This window comes from Zootoca vivipara, chromosome 3 (genome assembly GCF_965207765.1).
Source record: "Zootoca vivipara chromosome 3, rZooViv2.hap1.1, whole genome shotgun sequence".
Taxonomy (NCBI): Eukaryota; Metazoa; Chordata; class Lepidosauria; order Squamata; family Lacertidae; genus Zootoca; species Zootoca vivipara.
Window position 1 is genome coordinate 52190607 of NC_142586.1, and position 14448 is coordinate 52205054.

The 14448-nt window shown below is 42.3% G+C and overlaps 1 long non-coding RNA gene across 1 annotated transcript in view; it reads left to right on the top strand.

The window, feature by feature from the left end:
* LOC118082171 (uncharacterized) overlaps window positions 1-13490 on the top strand; it is a 31292-nt gene extending 17802 nt beyond the window's left edge. The window contains exon 2 of the long non-coding RNA XR_004692200.3: window positions 11728-13490. This is a non-coding gene — a long non-coding RNA (uncharacterized LOC118082171). The remainder of the gene's footprint in view (window positions 1-11727) is intronic.
* Window positions 13491-14448: the final 958 nt, after the last annotated feature.

The following is a 14448-nucleotide window of genomic DNA, read 5'->3' on the forward strand; positions in this document are numbered from 1 at the left end:
GGAGAAAACCTGCTCGCCCGCCGCCTGGAGGCTTCGGCAGCACAGCGCCCCCGCCCGCCTCCCTTTTATATTTATATTAAGCTCTCCGGTGTTTTTTCTCTCCCCCCGCACCTTTTCTTTTTTTTACAAGCTGTGCCCGCTGTGGAGCTTTGCCCGCCGGCCGTGCTGGGAAACGGGGCGGGGCAGGGCGGGGCGGGGGCACCGGAGGGAATCCGTTGCACCACGGAGCCAGGGCACCAAGTATACTTAAGACGGCCCTGCCTAACGGAATCCAGCCCAGCAAACATTTAGGGAGAGCTGTTTGTAGATAAGGAGTCAAACACAAAGGTCAGCTACTCAGGGGGTTAAATCTGGCATTTTCAGTCCAAAGCCAACAAGCTAGGAGGCATGGTGTACAAAAGCAAAAGCAAAAACTGCCATTTCCTGAATTAAGGCCAGAATATTGGTCCATTGAGTTTGACACTGTCTACTCTGTATTGACTATCAGAGGTTGTCAGGGTTACACACAGGTGTATTTCCCAGAATTACTTAGAGTTGTCTTTGATTGAAATTGAGAGCTTTTGCATGCAAAACACATTCTCTTACCGCTGAGCCCTTCCACTTGAATGAGACTGGATACGTGGGAAGGAACTAGAGAAATAGGAAGTGGGAGCAAGAGTAGTCGTGAGACTAGGCAAGCCTGGGCAAGAGAGAAGACGCCGCAGGGAGCAACAGCCTCTCTCTTTAAAATGGGGAATAGCATTGCCAGCCTCTTTGCTGACAATACCCTGTTTATGCTAGACAATCCCGACAAAGCTATCCAGTGTTGTAAGAGCAATTGCATGACTTCAAAGAGATAGCAGGTCTTGAGGTAAACTATGAGAAATCTGAACTCATGTGTGTTCTTATCCTTTTGGACACCCAGAAAGAACTGCAACAGCTCTCAGGGCTAACCTTGAAATTTGGGTGCCTTAGATATCCTGGGGTTCTTATTGTGAAAGAGATGTAGCAATTGCAAAAGAGAAACTTTGTCCCTTTATTGCAAACGGTAAACAAGGGATATTTATTGATGGGAATGCTTGAAAATCTCTCGGTTGGCAAAGAATGTGTCACTTCAAATGGCATTGCTCCCCAAGTTCTTATTTCAAACCCTCCCTATTCCTCTGAGTGAGATTCAAAAGTAGCAGCACTTATTTGATATACAGTGGTGCCTCGCAAGACGAAATTAATTCGCTCCGCGAGTCGTTTTGTATTGCGAAAATTTTGTTTTGCGGTTTCCCAATTTAAACAAATCAAAGGAAAAAAATGCAAAAAAAAATCTTGCGAAGCACAGTCATAGAAAAATTCGTCTTGCGAGTCAACAAAAAGATCACAAAATGCTTTCGTCTTGTGAGTTTTTCGTTGCGCAAGGCATTCGTCTTGCAAGGTACCACTGTATTTTAATGGAAGAGGTAACAGACCCAGAGTACAGAAGGTCTGCTGAGGGTGGTTTCAGTGTGCTTCATCTACATATTATAATGAGGCATTTCAGGTGAGAGCACTCATTAGGTTTATTTGGAATAAAAATGACATATTATGTGTAAATATTGGTCCTGTAAATATTGGAGCATCATCCTTTCACTTCTCCCAGAGTAGAGGATTTTGTTCAATTTCCTATCCATTTTTACGGTCTACACCGTGTGGAGTTTTTGGTGAAGTGGGCAAAACAGTTTGCTCATGAATTGCCCCTTCTGCTACCCTTTCTGAACCTCCTGAAATTTAAAGATTCTTTCAGTATCAGGGATTGAAGGCAAGGGGTCTTTGTAGGATACTGTGGGATAATCAGCCTCATATACCCAACACGTTTAAACCTAATTAAAGCATGAAGGGGTTAATACCATAGAGTAAGCTGTCCTGCCTGGCTTAGTTATGCCCACTTTCTCTCAGCTTGGGAGGAACTATGTAATCAAGACTTTGTTCAACCCCTAAGTCTACTTGAGAAGCTCAACATGTGAAGAGGTTTGAGCTAATTGCTGCAGCTCAGACCACATGGCTCGCACAAGCACTCTTGAGTTCCTGGATCTATACCAATAATTTAGGAACTCTGATTGCTTTGTAACTAAGCTAAGTTTTACTGCCTGTGCAATCTTTTCTGAAGCACATGAATCTGACCTTTGGAGAGTTTGTAAATTTGTAAGTAAACCATTTCAATTTCAAACTTACCAAATGTGTGCTCTTTTCCATACTGGGAGAAGTAAGAAACTTTGGAAAGAAGTTTTTAAGGAGACATTTTGAAACTCACTTTTAAGGGCACATTTTAAGGTTTTGCAGCCTATATTTCCATGCTTTACTCTGCTGCATGTTTTGTGCTTTTAAATCTCCGCAGGGGTTTTCTCACTAAAGAGCACTTGCCCCAAAATTGGATCTCGGCACCCAGAACTTCTCCTTTCTCTCTATACTGTATATTGCAGGACTTCTTTACTAGGGGCAGACCTTTAATGTTGCAAGAACTGGAGATTTAGCTGGGGGATCACAATCAGGATTGGTTTCAGAAGGCGTGAACACAGTCTTTCATGACCATGTTGTCTCAAGCATATGGTACATTTAGGGTTGCCAGACTCAACAGAGGACAGGACTTCTGTGCCTTTAATTGCCCTGCTCTCTTTTGAGTCTAGAAGCCTTAAAGAGAAACCAGCAGACCCTTTGCTTGGAAATTAAACAAAGGGTCTGCTGGTTTCTCTTTAAGGTTTCCAGACTCAAAAGAGAGCAGGGCAATTAAAGGCACAGGAGTCCTGTCCTCTGTTGAGTCTGGCAACCCTAGGTACAATGTGCTCACCAATCCTATTTGAGAAACTGTATGAGACTAGCTCTGGAATGACAAAAGGAGTAACAGGTGTGTATAAAATGATGACTGACCACCTGTATGGTGAGAGGGGAGGTTTAAAACATCTGTGGAAAATGGACTTTAGGGGTGCAATTCTTGATGGAGATTGAAAGGCAATGTGGAGCATAGCTGCCAAGTTTTCCCTTTTCTCACGAGGAAGCCTATTCAGCATAAGGGAAAATCCCTTTAAAAAAGGGATAACTTGGCAGCTATGATGTGGAGAGTTCCATGCAATAAATCTGTGTTAGCTAAGATGGAAGAATCTGTGCTCAAGCTGGTGCAAAGATGGCACTGATCTGATTTAGCTGTCACCATAATCTGGAGGGGGTGTCCGACCCCAGGTATGCTTATTCACCTCAGGTGGGAATGCTCAGGAGTGAACCAGTTCTGGTCTTCACAGGTATTTCAGATATTTTTCATTTGGAGCTGGAGGTTGAACCATCTTTGGCCTTGCTGTCTTTATTTTGTGGGCAAAACAAGTCCGTAGCATATTAAAGCTGGATAACTAACTTAGTAGCAGCTGCCCAAATGGAGATCAATCGCCACTGGGAAGCTGCAGGGGAGTGCACATTAAGATGTGGTCGAGTTTGGGATTTGGCATTAGTTGATAAGCTCACACAAGAGATGTAAACGTCCCAGAGGTGACATAACACAAGGCACTTTTGGCACCTGATTGGTTTCCTTTTATTTCATATGTGAACTCCAGTGCAGGAGAATGTAAACCGCCTAATCTTCAGAGCTCTTTTTGGAGGGATTATCTGTCCTGATGCGTTTGATATGCTTTGTCTGCCTCCTTGTAAATTGCTCTGACTACTCTATATACAGCCTCACATGTGGTGGCTTGTTATTGACCTATTGATCTGTTACTGCGGTCACAGACTGCTATGCGGTATACAACCTGTAAACTGTCTTGTAAGTTTCTGACGCTGGGTTGTTGGTTTATGGGATTATTCATTTCAAAAAGAAAAAAGAAAAGAAGAAGAAGAAGAAAACAGACTATCAAGAGAATTTCCTTCTGCTTGCTGCTTGCAGCATAGACACCTGCTATGAAAGCTGTCAGTCTTAGTTCTCTATAGATAACATTTAAAAAACAACAACAACATGCACACTTTTATACATGAATAGATATGTAAACTGCTTTGCAATGACTGCTCACCAGTCATGTTGGTGGACAGCTTTTGCGACCCGGCATGGGCACCGCCAGCCTCCGAAGCAACACTATGGATGCTGGCCATTTGCTCCATCTCCTGGGCTGGCTGTCAAGGCTGCAAGGCTCCCACCAAGCCCCTGTTTAAATCAGCCAATCGGTGGCGCAGAGCAATGGCCATGTAAGGAGGCTCCAGCCGATGTTGTTAACATATTCACTGATGTACAGAGGTGCCTCTTTTCTTTTTTGAAGTTTTTGCACCCCTCACCATCCTCTTTCAGAAATGGGGGAAGAAGTGATCAATTTAGTTGTTCTAAGAACAGTCAGACATCACATTCCCTATGGGAGCGCCTTGGATGGCTCTGGACCATCTGGGAGTATGTGCCAGAGGAGAAAGGGAAAAGTCCCATTGCAGAAGCAGAAATTGTTGTGCAGAGTTGCCACTGACAGGCCTGAAGAGGTGAATTTGACTATCCATTTGTGACCACCCTAAATATTCATTTTAAAGGCAAGATTGAATTTAAAATTCATTTCCTCCACCCCACTCCACTGGTGGTTTCTTCTGTCCTTCCCTGATGTCTGAGCGAAGGAAATGAGATAGGATGACTGAATGTGAAATCAAGGGTATATTCACACTGAATGTGAAATCAAGGGTATATTCACATTAGCATTTACTGCAGCTCCAGTGTGTACACAACAAAAGAGGTTTAAAGACTCAAGGCAAATCTAAAACAATGTAGTATTAACACCGACAATTGGGAAACACTGGCCTGCGAGTGCTTCAATTGGAGAACCCTCACCATGATCAACTCCTGCCCGGAAATCTATGTCCCCTGTGGAAGGACATGTGAATCCAAAATCGGCCTCCACAGTCACCTACGGATACACTGTTAAGACCGTGTTCATGGAAGACAATGAACGTGTGATTGTCAAAGAAGAAGACATGATTGCTAAAGAAGAAGAAGAAGGGTACACAGTTCCAGATGTGTCCCATATCTTTAAGGGAAATACTCCTCTTTGATGCATTTTTTTCTTGAAGCCAGCTTTCATCTGATTTGAAAACAGAAGCCATGGTTCCCGTTGTGCCCTGAACAGATCTTTACTCAGCTTTACAAAGCTTTACTCAGTGCGATGAAAGAAATTGCTGAGTAAAGACATCCCTGCACCTGCTCTGGTGTGAATAATGGCAGGAGAAAGACACTGGGAAATGCAGCAGTGTGTGTGAACATAACCCAAGGTGGCAAGAGTGGCTGCAATCCCACTTATCAGGGAGAAGTGGCATAGTGTGTCGGGGGGGGGGGTACAGGGATGGTTGCCATGAGTGCAAAATTCTTAGGGGAAGAAAATGTCAACACCTGAGGCTGCCTCAATACAAGTTGCACACCTCCATTGCTGGGCTCGGTTGAAAACGGCTTCTTCATGCAAAGCAGGAAGTGACCTCTCTATACAACAGAATGACTCTTCTTTTCTTCTCTCTGCAGCTACAATCTCCTGGGTGATGCAGACACCATTAGACCATTGAATGCACATGTCTACTCCATCCGTTTCCCTCCTTCCCTCCCACCCCCTGGGTGCTATCAACCCATGCTATGCCACTGCCAGGGAGTAAGCCTAAATTCAACAGAACTTGAATTCCCGATGACATAATTAGGTTTGCAGCCCAGGGGTGGCTTGGGGAAAGGCCATTGGCCACTTCATTAACTTTGTCTTTAAGGTGTCACAGTGTTGTTGGTTGTTTTGCTGCAAAAGACTAGCTGGGCTTCCCCTCTGGAAATCCATTAACTTTGAAAAGGGGCACACAGGGAAGGTAATTGATTTGTAAGTATCTGTTGATGCCCGAGATATGCAGGTCGATTGTCTACTAGTAAAGAATAAGTTACAATATGTATATTTCTATATCTGCGGATGGCAAAACAGAACACAGAGCTGTGCAAATGAAATCTATTGCAGCAGAACAGAAAATACCACATGAATGTGCAAATGAATATAAGAACAGATTGAGACATGTTTGTAGATCCCTGGTTAGGAGTCACGCCAAGGAGCTGAATAAAATCTTGTAGAAAACCGCTCAAGTCACTGTATGGAGTCTGAATGCTATAATCAAGGTTCAACAAAGACCACAGGGAAATTCTCCCAGTTCCACGGCATTCCAACAAAATTAAACAGAGCCCTCTGACTATCATGTTTCTTCTTTTCCTCTTGCTGTTCCTTATTTTCACAGATTCAAATATAGAGATACAGTAGGGTGCGGCAGGAAAGTATTACCAGCTAGGACACACTTTTCACCGATCCAAATGTCTCCTATTATGGAAGTAGGAGAGGTGGAAGCTGAAGGTTGCTGGGGATGTCCTCCCTCCCTCTGAGAAGCTGTGTGTTGGACCACACAACTGCTGATGGAAAAATAAATTGGACACCTTCCCTCACTGGCAAGATTGAGCCTAAAAGATACAGGGGAAGCTGGAAACGTAACAGCTCCTCTGTGCTTCTCTTGTTACTACTCAGGCTATGACTGGGAATGCTGGGTAATAAGGGAGCATCTCTCAGGAGATTGCACCCACAGAAAATTAGGGAGAAAGAGAGAGAGAGAGATTGGTGGGTGTCAACACCTTGGGCATAGCCAGAATTTATTTGGGGAGGCAGGCTTTATGTTGGGGGTGGGGGGGGCAGAACCGTGTTATCAGCAATGTGATTGGTCAGTTAGTTAAGTATTTTTTTTCTTTGATGGGGGGCAGCTTCCCCCTGCACCCCCTGACTATGCCCATGCTATACATGCATAATGGAACACACCACATGCAATTTTCGGAAGAGTGGTGTAGCACTGTGATTGCAAGATATGGTGTGTAGCTTTGCTGTGTGTGTGCATATGTGGACCACGCAGTTCTAGGGATTTAAAAATCTGTAAGTATGGATATGACCACAGAAAGGAAACATGGTCAGAATAAAGCCATAGAACTATCTTTTTTTTATTAAAAAAAATCATTTTTATTAAATTTTCCGTTTTAACAATCCAATCCAATCACATCAAATGTTCCACATTATACATATACATATCAAATAATCCAAATATTCTGCCAAGTTATAATTTTGGGGGGACTCCCCATGCTTCGAAACTTTGGAGGGCCATAGAACTATCGACAGTACTGTGGTTTTCTGTGATCACATCCACAACATCCATTTAAAGTAATCATACTACCTTAATAGTCATGGCTGCCCCCAAAGTATCTTGTTCATCCTGAGAGGAGTTAGGAGACCTGTCACAGAACTACAGTTCCCAGGGTGCTTTGGGTGTGTGTGGGTGTGTGTGTGTCACAACTTTTAAAGTGGTATAAGAGTGCTTTAAATATATGGTGTGGATGTGATATACAATGATAGGGAAAAGCCACCTGAGCTCGCTGTATCTTCAGAACTATGAAAACAACCTCTACTTTGGAGGCATCATAAATTAAAAGAAAAACAGAAAACATCAGCATAAAGTGATGCATGAGCTTCATATCTCCAGTACTGGTAGCTAATAAATCATTTTTCTACTGGCTTACAATTGCCAGGCAAAATCACAAAGGGCAAAGAATGAGTCCTAGTGAACTAAAGAGCTATTAAAAATACAGCCAGTATGGCTGAACTGACCTAAGCCCTGGCAGTGCTATTGCTATGTCCAAATGGGTAATGACAATGGAGATCTCCAGTGACACCCGTTGTCTCTCAGTCCTCTGATTCAGACTCAACAGATGTCAAGAAAGCCTCTGCATTGTTGATGCTGATATTCTATTAGTGGAATCTTACTCATAACAAAGAATAAATTCATTTGAACGAGCTCAGAAAAGAATGGTGTGATGTTCTTTACAATGTTAAAAGAGAATACAAACACAAAATTTGACAGCATAGCAATAAACAATATAAAGAGCAAGACAACATGGAACCGAACAGCATTAATTTGTGTTGATTATAGACAAGGCATCTTAACCCTAGCAACAAAGGATGAAACTATTCCAGCACACTTGTTCAAACTACTAAGCAAGAATTCTAAGCTGTTAAAATTCCAATGTACATTAAATGCTTCCTGCAAAAATATTATGAACATTTCGGGTATTGTTGTTAACCCCTTCATCAGATATCCATACAACCCAAACTTGAAGATATAGTTTGGTGCAACTTCTCTCACTTAGGCTAGTGAGCATGAAGCTCTGAAAGCAACCTGTGACTCTCCAGATGTTGTTGGACTCCAAGTGTTGGATTTGACCTATCAAGTCCTAAATGGCTTAAGACCGCAATACCTCTAGGACTGCCATGCTCCATAGGAACCTGCCCAGACCCTGAGATCACTCTCTGAAGCCCTTCTTTGTGTGCCTCCTCTATGAGAGGTCTGGAGAGTGGCAATGCAAGAATGGGCCTTTTCTGCAGTGGCTTGCTGTTTCTTGAATGCAATCCTCAGGGAGGTTCACCTGGTGCCTTCATTATACACCTTTAGGCGCCAGGCAAAAATGTTCCTCTTCAACCAGGCCTTTGGCTGATTGACATCCGATGCCCTTTAAAATGTGTTGTGGGAAGGGGAATTTTTAGTTTGTTTTCTTCTTATTTTTATTATGTATTTTGTGTTTTTTACATTGTAATTGTATGTTGTGAACCGCCCTGAGATCTACAGGTGTAGGGTGGTATACAGATTTAATACAGAACAACAGAAACTCCCATCATCTCTGATCATGGGCCATGCTGCCTGGAGCTGATGTGGTCCCAATTCCCGACAGTATCTGGAAGGTCAGACAGGTCTCATTGCTGCTCTAGATGATGGAGAGCTTCAGAAATATGAGATGACAATTACAATACATAGAATCAATTTCTTTCTTTCTTTCTTTCTTTCTTTCTTTCTTTCTTTCTTTCTTTCTTTCTTTCTTTCTTTCTTGTGTTTACTTCGTGTACATCTTCCAGCTATGATTAGTGATTTTTTTCCCCTTTAGGGAATTAAAAAGAAGCATCCACAATAGTTAAGTGGGCAGCAGTTATGGCAGAAACTTAAGTCTGGGGTACATTTAATAGCTTTCAAAGCAGATCAAAGACTATGTGGCTCCATACGTTTGCTTTAGCCTCAGCCACAAGCAGATTAAATTATTTCTCACCCATCTTCCACAAAGCAGAACTTAGCTGGGGCCCGAGTTTCCAAAATGTGCTCAACAACTGGATGAGTGAAAAAATTTGATTGAATGATGCAGTTTTAACATTTTCAAGATTGGAAGGATTCCCCTCACCCCGTTCACCATGGTCTGCTAGGCATAGCAGAGTGATTTATTTGAAAATGATATATTAAATGATTCCTGCCATCCAATAAGGAAGATATGGTCAGCCATATATGGGTTGATTTTCTATCCTATTCGCTTATGAGTCAAGCGGGAATTAAATAGATTCTGGCAAGATTCTCAACCTGAGTGAAAATGTGTCTTTGTGCTTGTCATAGGACTGGGATTAGATTTCTATAAGGGAAGTACAGATTGGCTCTCTCAAGCACACTTGGAAATACATCCCTGTAAAATCAATGGTACTTTAGATGGTTCATCTTTAACAATGGCCTCCCTATGGAGTCCACAGGGACAGTGCTTATTTCAGGTTTGCAGTGGATGGGCTTTCTGGCCTGAATGGTCCCACCACCTCATCCCTATTGTTGGCTGCCAATCTGCTTGCCTCTCCCTCTGGGCTCAGTTGTACCATATTTCAGAGAGAGTGATGTCATGAGGTGTGAATTTTACTGCTGCTCTTGCTCCCCGCTCACATGAAAAATAGGTAGCGACCGCAAGGAGGAAGAGGAGCAGGGTTAGGCGCCTCCAGGGATTGGCAGTGGTGTAAATCTTGGCATGTGCCCAATGAAGATAACCCTTGGTGCGAGCGTTTCACAGGAAATAATGTTAGCTTGTGGATAGCCTCTGTTCACTTTAGACACACTGTTTGTGTGTGATGGTTCCTTGACATGAGAGCTGAATAAGTGATGGTGAGATTTGCATGATCATAGTGGCTTCAAAAATACTATTGCACTTGTACAATCTGTAGAGTTAGCACCTATGTGGAGGTGTTAGTTGGCACCAGTGACACTTTATGTAAATCTTTGGTCTGGCTACAAGTATGGTGCACACTCCTGACACACTCAAAATTACTTGCAAGCCATTGTGCTGAGGATTTCAATGAGCAGGCGTGTTGGGAAGTCTTTTACAGGATTGCAGCAATTATCCTGCAATGTGCTCAGAATGTTATTAGCACTTAGAATGGATTTACACAAGGTCTACCCTATGGAGGTCACTGGAAAGCAGACCGAGGCTGTAATGTTATTATCTCATAAGTGATTAGTTTGTTTTTTTATTGTTTTATTGTTATAATTTTATTTTTTTATTGTTATAATTTTATTGTTTTATTGTCATAATTTTAAATTGATTCCCTCCCCAAACTACTTCAAGCCAGTTAAATACATTTTTGACTAATGGGTAGGTTAAGTAAAATCAAATCAATATGGAAACTAACATGAAGTACTGGCCCCATTCTTCATCTCTCATATCTTCATGCTCCATTGCTGATGCAGATCATGTTTCTGTGAGGAGAATTAGGAAGTACTACACATTATCTAGCATAGAGAGAAGCACATTTAAGGCAATTGATTTCAATAGGTTTCCATGTACAGGATAGCTGGATTGTTTGGCGCGTGTGTGTGTGTGTGTAGTTAAGTCAGATCACAAAGAGGAAGTTTTCCCTTGTCTTCACCTGTCAAGCACTGCTGAATGAATATTAAAAAGTACTGGGGAGTAGCTTAGCAGCTGATAGATGCACGTATACTATCCCTTGGTACAATAATTTAAGACAGCCCATAATAAATTAATTAACTTTATAGTCTTAGCAGAACACCATGAAAATTGTCCTCTACTCTATGAACAAAGAATATGCATATGATAAAGAAATGATTTAGGATTGGATATTGGCCACACTAAAATTAATAAGAGCTTTATTATAGGCACATGAGAGGTCAGAATTTCATCCTAGTGAAGGTAATAACACTTCAATGTTATGTGCCTTATTCATAAATAATAATAGTGTTTCATTTCCCACTCCCTTTGGTAATGGGAAATTCCAGAGCAGCTTTCTATTTCTTCGCCAGTTTTCTACTGGACACTTAATACCTTTTGCAAATGCTTTTTTACAGACCTACTATCACAGCCTGCCCCAGATAAGACACACATCTGATAGTTAACTCTTTATTGGCAGTGAGGGGAGCCACTGGAGCAAGGTGCTTACTATAAACATGCACACGCGCTTCTAGCCTCTGGGCAGCTGTCCACAGGTCTGGACCCTATGGAGCAGTTGCAGCAACAGGGAAGCTCCACCTCTGTGATGGCTTAAATACCCTCCCCTGATGGCTTGCATGCCCTCAACCTGAGACTTCTCCTTCATCTATCTCGGTCTGCCCTGACTCTCCCTCCTCCCCTGGCTCCTGCCTTACGGTTGACATCACACCCGATAAATCACAGCTCCCCTCTTCTGGGCCACTCCCCTGGTCCCCTGCCTCTGCCACACACACTTCGGAGCCCTACCAATCCCTGAAACTTACAGGCTAAACAAGTGGCAAGCAAGCATATTCACAGGCAGATAGCACTAGCTGCAAAACAGATGAGTCCTAAAGCCACGGCAGTGCCCCTAGAGCCCCAAACATAAGAGTTGTGTTTCCATCGCTCTGGAAAAGTTCTTATTTCCCTCCCTTCTCCCATTCCAGGTCTCTTGACCAACGTTCCACATTCAGATGATGTCAACTTATCTCACAAGCTTATCTCCACTTTGAAGGTTGGGTATGATTTGAGATTATCTGTTTCCTTGATTGCTCATTAGTTATCATTCAAAGTTATTGGCCAAACCCTGCCGGCACTAAAGGGAGCTTTTGAATAACAAAGATTGCATGGCACACAATGGTCAAAGCATTAATAAAAGCTGGGCCTTGGACAGAAGGATGCAAAGTAAGAATAATGTTTATCTTGATGGTTTGCATCACTCTCTTTTTAATTGTATTTCAGCGACATATAGTTAATCTTTGGACTGGCTTTGCCTGAAACAAATGTCAGCCACACTCCTGTTTGCATTAGTGATTGCCAAGATCCATTTGCTCATTGTGTAAGCTAGAAGAGGTTTGCCCCTTAATAAAGCTGTCGCTTAATCTCAACTGGCTTTGAAACACTAAATTGCAGTGCTATTTATTGCAAAGTGCCAGGAATATTCATTGCTGTCCAAAGATGCGGCTTCAAACCTGCCAAGGTTTATACATGTGAGAAGCCATGTTCAGTTCAACAGGATTTTGTAGATGCATCCATGCCTTCATTCACACTTCTGAGATTTTTCTGAGAAAATTCCGTTAGGCAGACCTATCTGCAAGCTTCTTCACTAGAGCAAACTGCTGTAAGATGAATTGGGCTTGCTTTCAGTGCCAAATCTGCCATTGGACAATATGAGGCAACAACTCAGATAGCCGATTTGGGATATTATGAAATGACTGCCAATTGTTGCTTACTTAATTCACAGTTACTGTATTTTTACAGCCGGGGGAAGGAGGAGAGGTGCTTATAGGATTTTTGGTCTCAGATGCCATACTAATGTGACTGTGTCGGGACATTCTGCATCTTTGCTTGGAAGTGGAGTGGGAGACACCATCTGCAAATGTACCTCAGGCAAAAAAAAAAAAAGTCCTGGGCTGGCTATATGTGAGAAAATCAAAATGAAAACCCCTAATATCCTCAACTAAGCCATTATTTTGAGATTAAAGAAAATCAAACTCTTAGGTCACATAAGCACTCAACAGCTTACCAGCTGTGGTGTCATGTTGCAGAAAACAGCATGAGTGATAAAGGAAAGTTGGTGTGCCTTCTCCCCAACTTGGGTTGTATTTGGTACCCCCACTTCTCTCCCCCCCAAGTGAAGGTACCAAGTAGAGACAGGGCTTTTGTTGTTGTTCTGAAAAATGATACTTACTTGGACACCTTAATAGCAGATCCCATGCTTTGCATGGAAAGGGTTCTAGGTTCAACCCTTGGCATATGTCTCATTTAAAAAAGGTCCAGTAGCCATTGATGCAAAATATCTCTTGCTGGAGACCCCAGAGACCTGCTGCCAGACAGAGTAGTTAGACAGTCTTGGGCGAGATGAACAAATAGTCTGACCATTTCATATAGTCCCATGTTATCCCCCAGCAATTTTTTTCATTTCATTTTAGGTGGCATTCAGTTACAGTGGTAGTCAAAGAAGAAAAGCATGCCATAGAATGGCTGAAGATCATATCATGCTATGTGCTATTTTTTTTATAAAAAAAAAGTTGGGGGGAGGGAGAAGAAACCAGGATAAATGTAAAAGAGAATTATGTCCAGCTCTTGTCCTATTATCATTTGTGATTTAGAACACCAATTCATTTTCCAGATTGACACAATTTCATGCTGTGGGAACAGGGGGGAAATGACAAAGAATAAGAACCTAATTAAAGATAACAGAATGTGATCTTTTGGGAAATTACAAGTGCTTCCCCACCTCACTCCTATCGATGTTTACAGATAAGTATGATATCACAATGGTTAAGTGAACATGTGGAAAATGAGATCCTTGTGGGTTTTTTTCTTCTTACAGTTCACTGTCGGCAGCAAACTCTAAAGAAGTGTTAAGATAAGAACCAAGAAGTGCAGTTTGAGACTCTTGCCAATGAAATGATCTACATGTGTATAGGAAGCAAGGAGCTACACTAGATAAGAAAACCTGAGTGATGTATTTATGTAGAACACTCTTTGCCAACCTGGTGCCCATCACACACTTTGGACTACAACTTGTGTCGGTCCCAGCTGGCATGGCTGGGATGACTGGGGTCAATGAGTGTTGTAGTTCAGAACATCTTAAGGACGATAGGTTGGTGGAGGCTGACGTAAAGAAACAGACTGCAGATTTTGCTCATTGAATACACTGGGATCTCTTCACAACATTGATGCAAGATTTTAAGAAGTGTTTAGAGAGCCGAGATCTTTCTTTAGTCTGCTCTGAGACAGTGGCAGACCCCACTGTTGAACCCATACAGCTTAAGATGTCACTTGCTCAGTTCCAGTCCAAACCAGGCTAGTGGATGTGCTATGGCAACTAAAAGAGACACTCTAAAATCATACAGTTTATCACAGCCCAATTGACAAGACACTTTAGGAGATTAACTATGGAACTCCAGAGGCTGTAAAGACACAATAGCATCACATAGAGTTCTGACTGGCAGTATATTGGCTATTAGAGCATGAAGAGTAGTAGTATTTTTTGGACTTCTGATTAAACCTCCTTTCCCTTCTTTTTGTTTTTTCCCCTTTCCCCTTTCTCTGGCCCTATCTGCACTATACATTTAAAGCAGGATCACACCACTTCATAAACAATCATGACTCCCCCCACTGCCAAATTCCCAGGAATGACAGCATGTTAAAGATGCTGA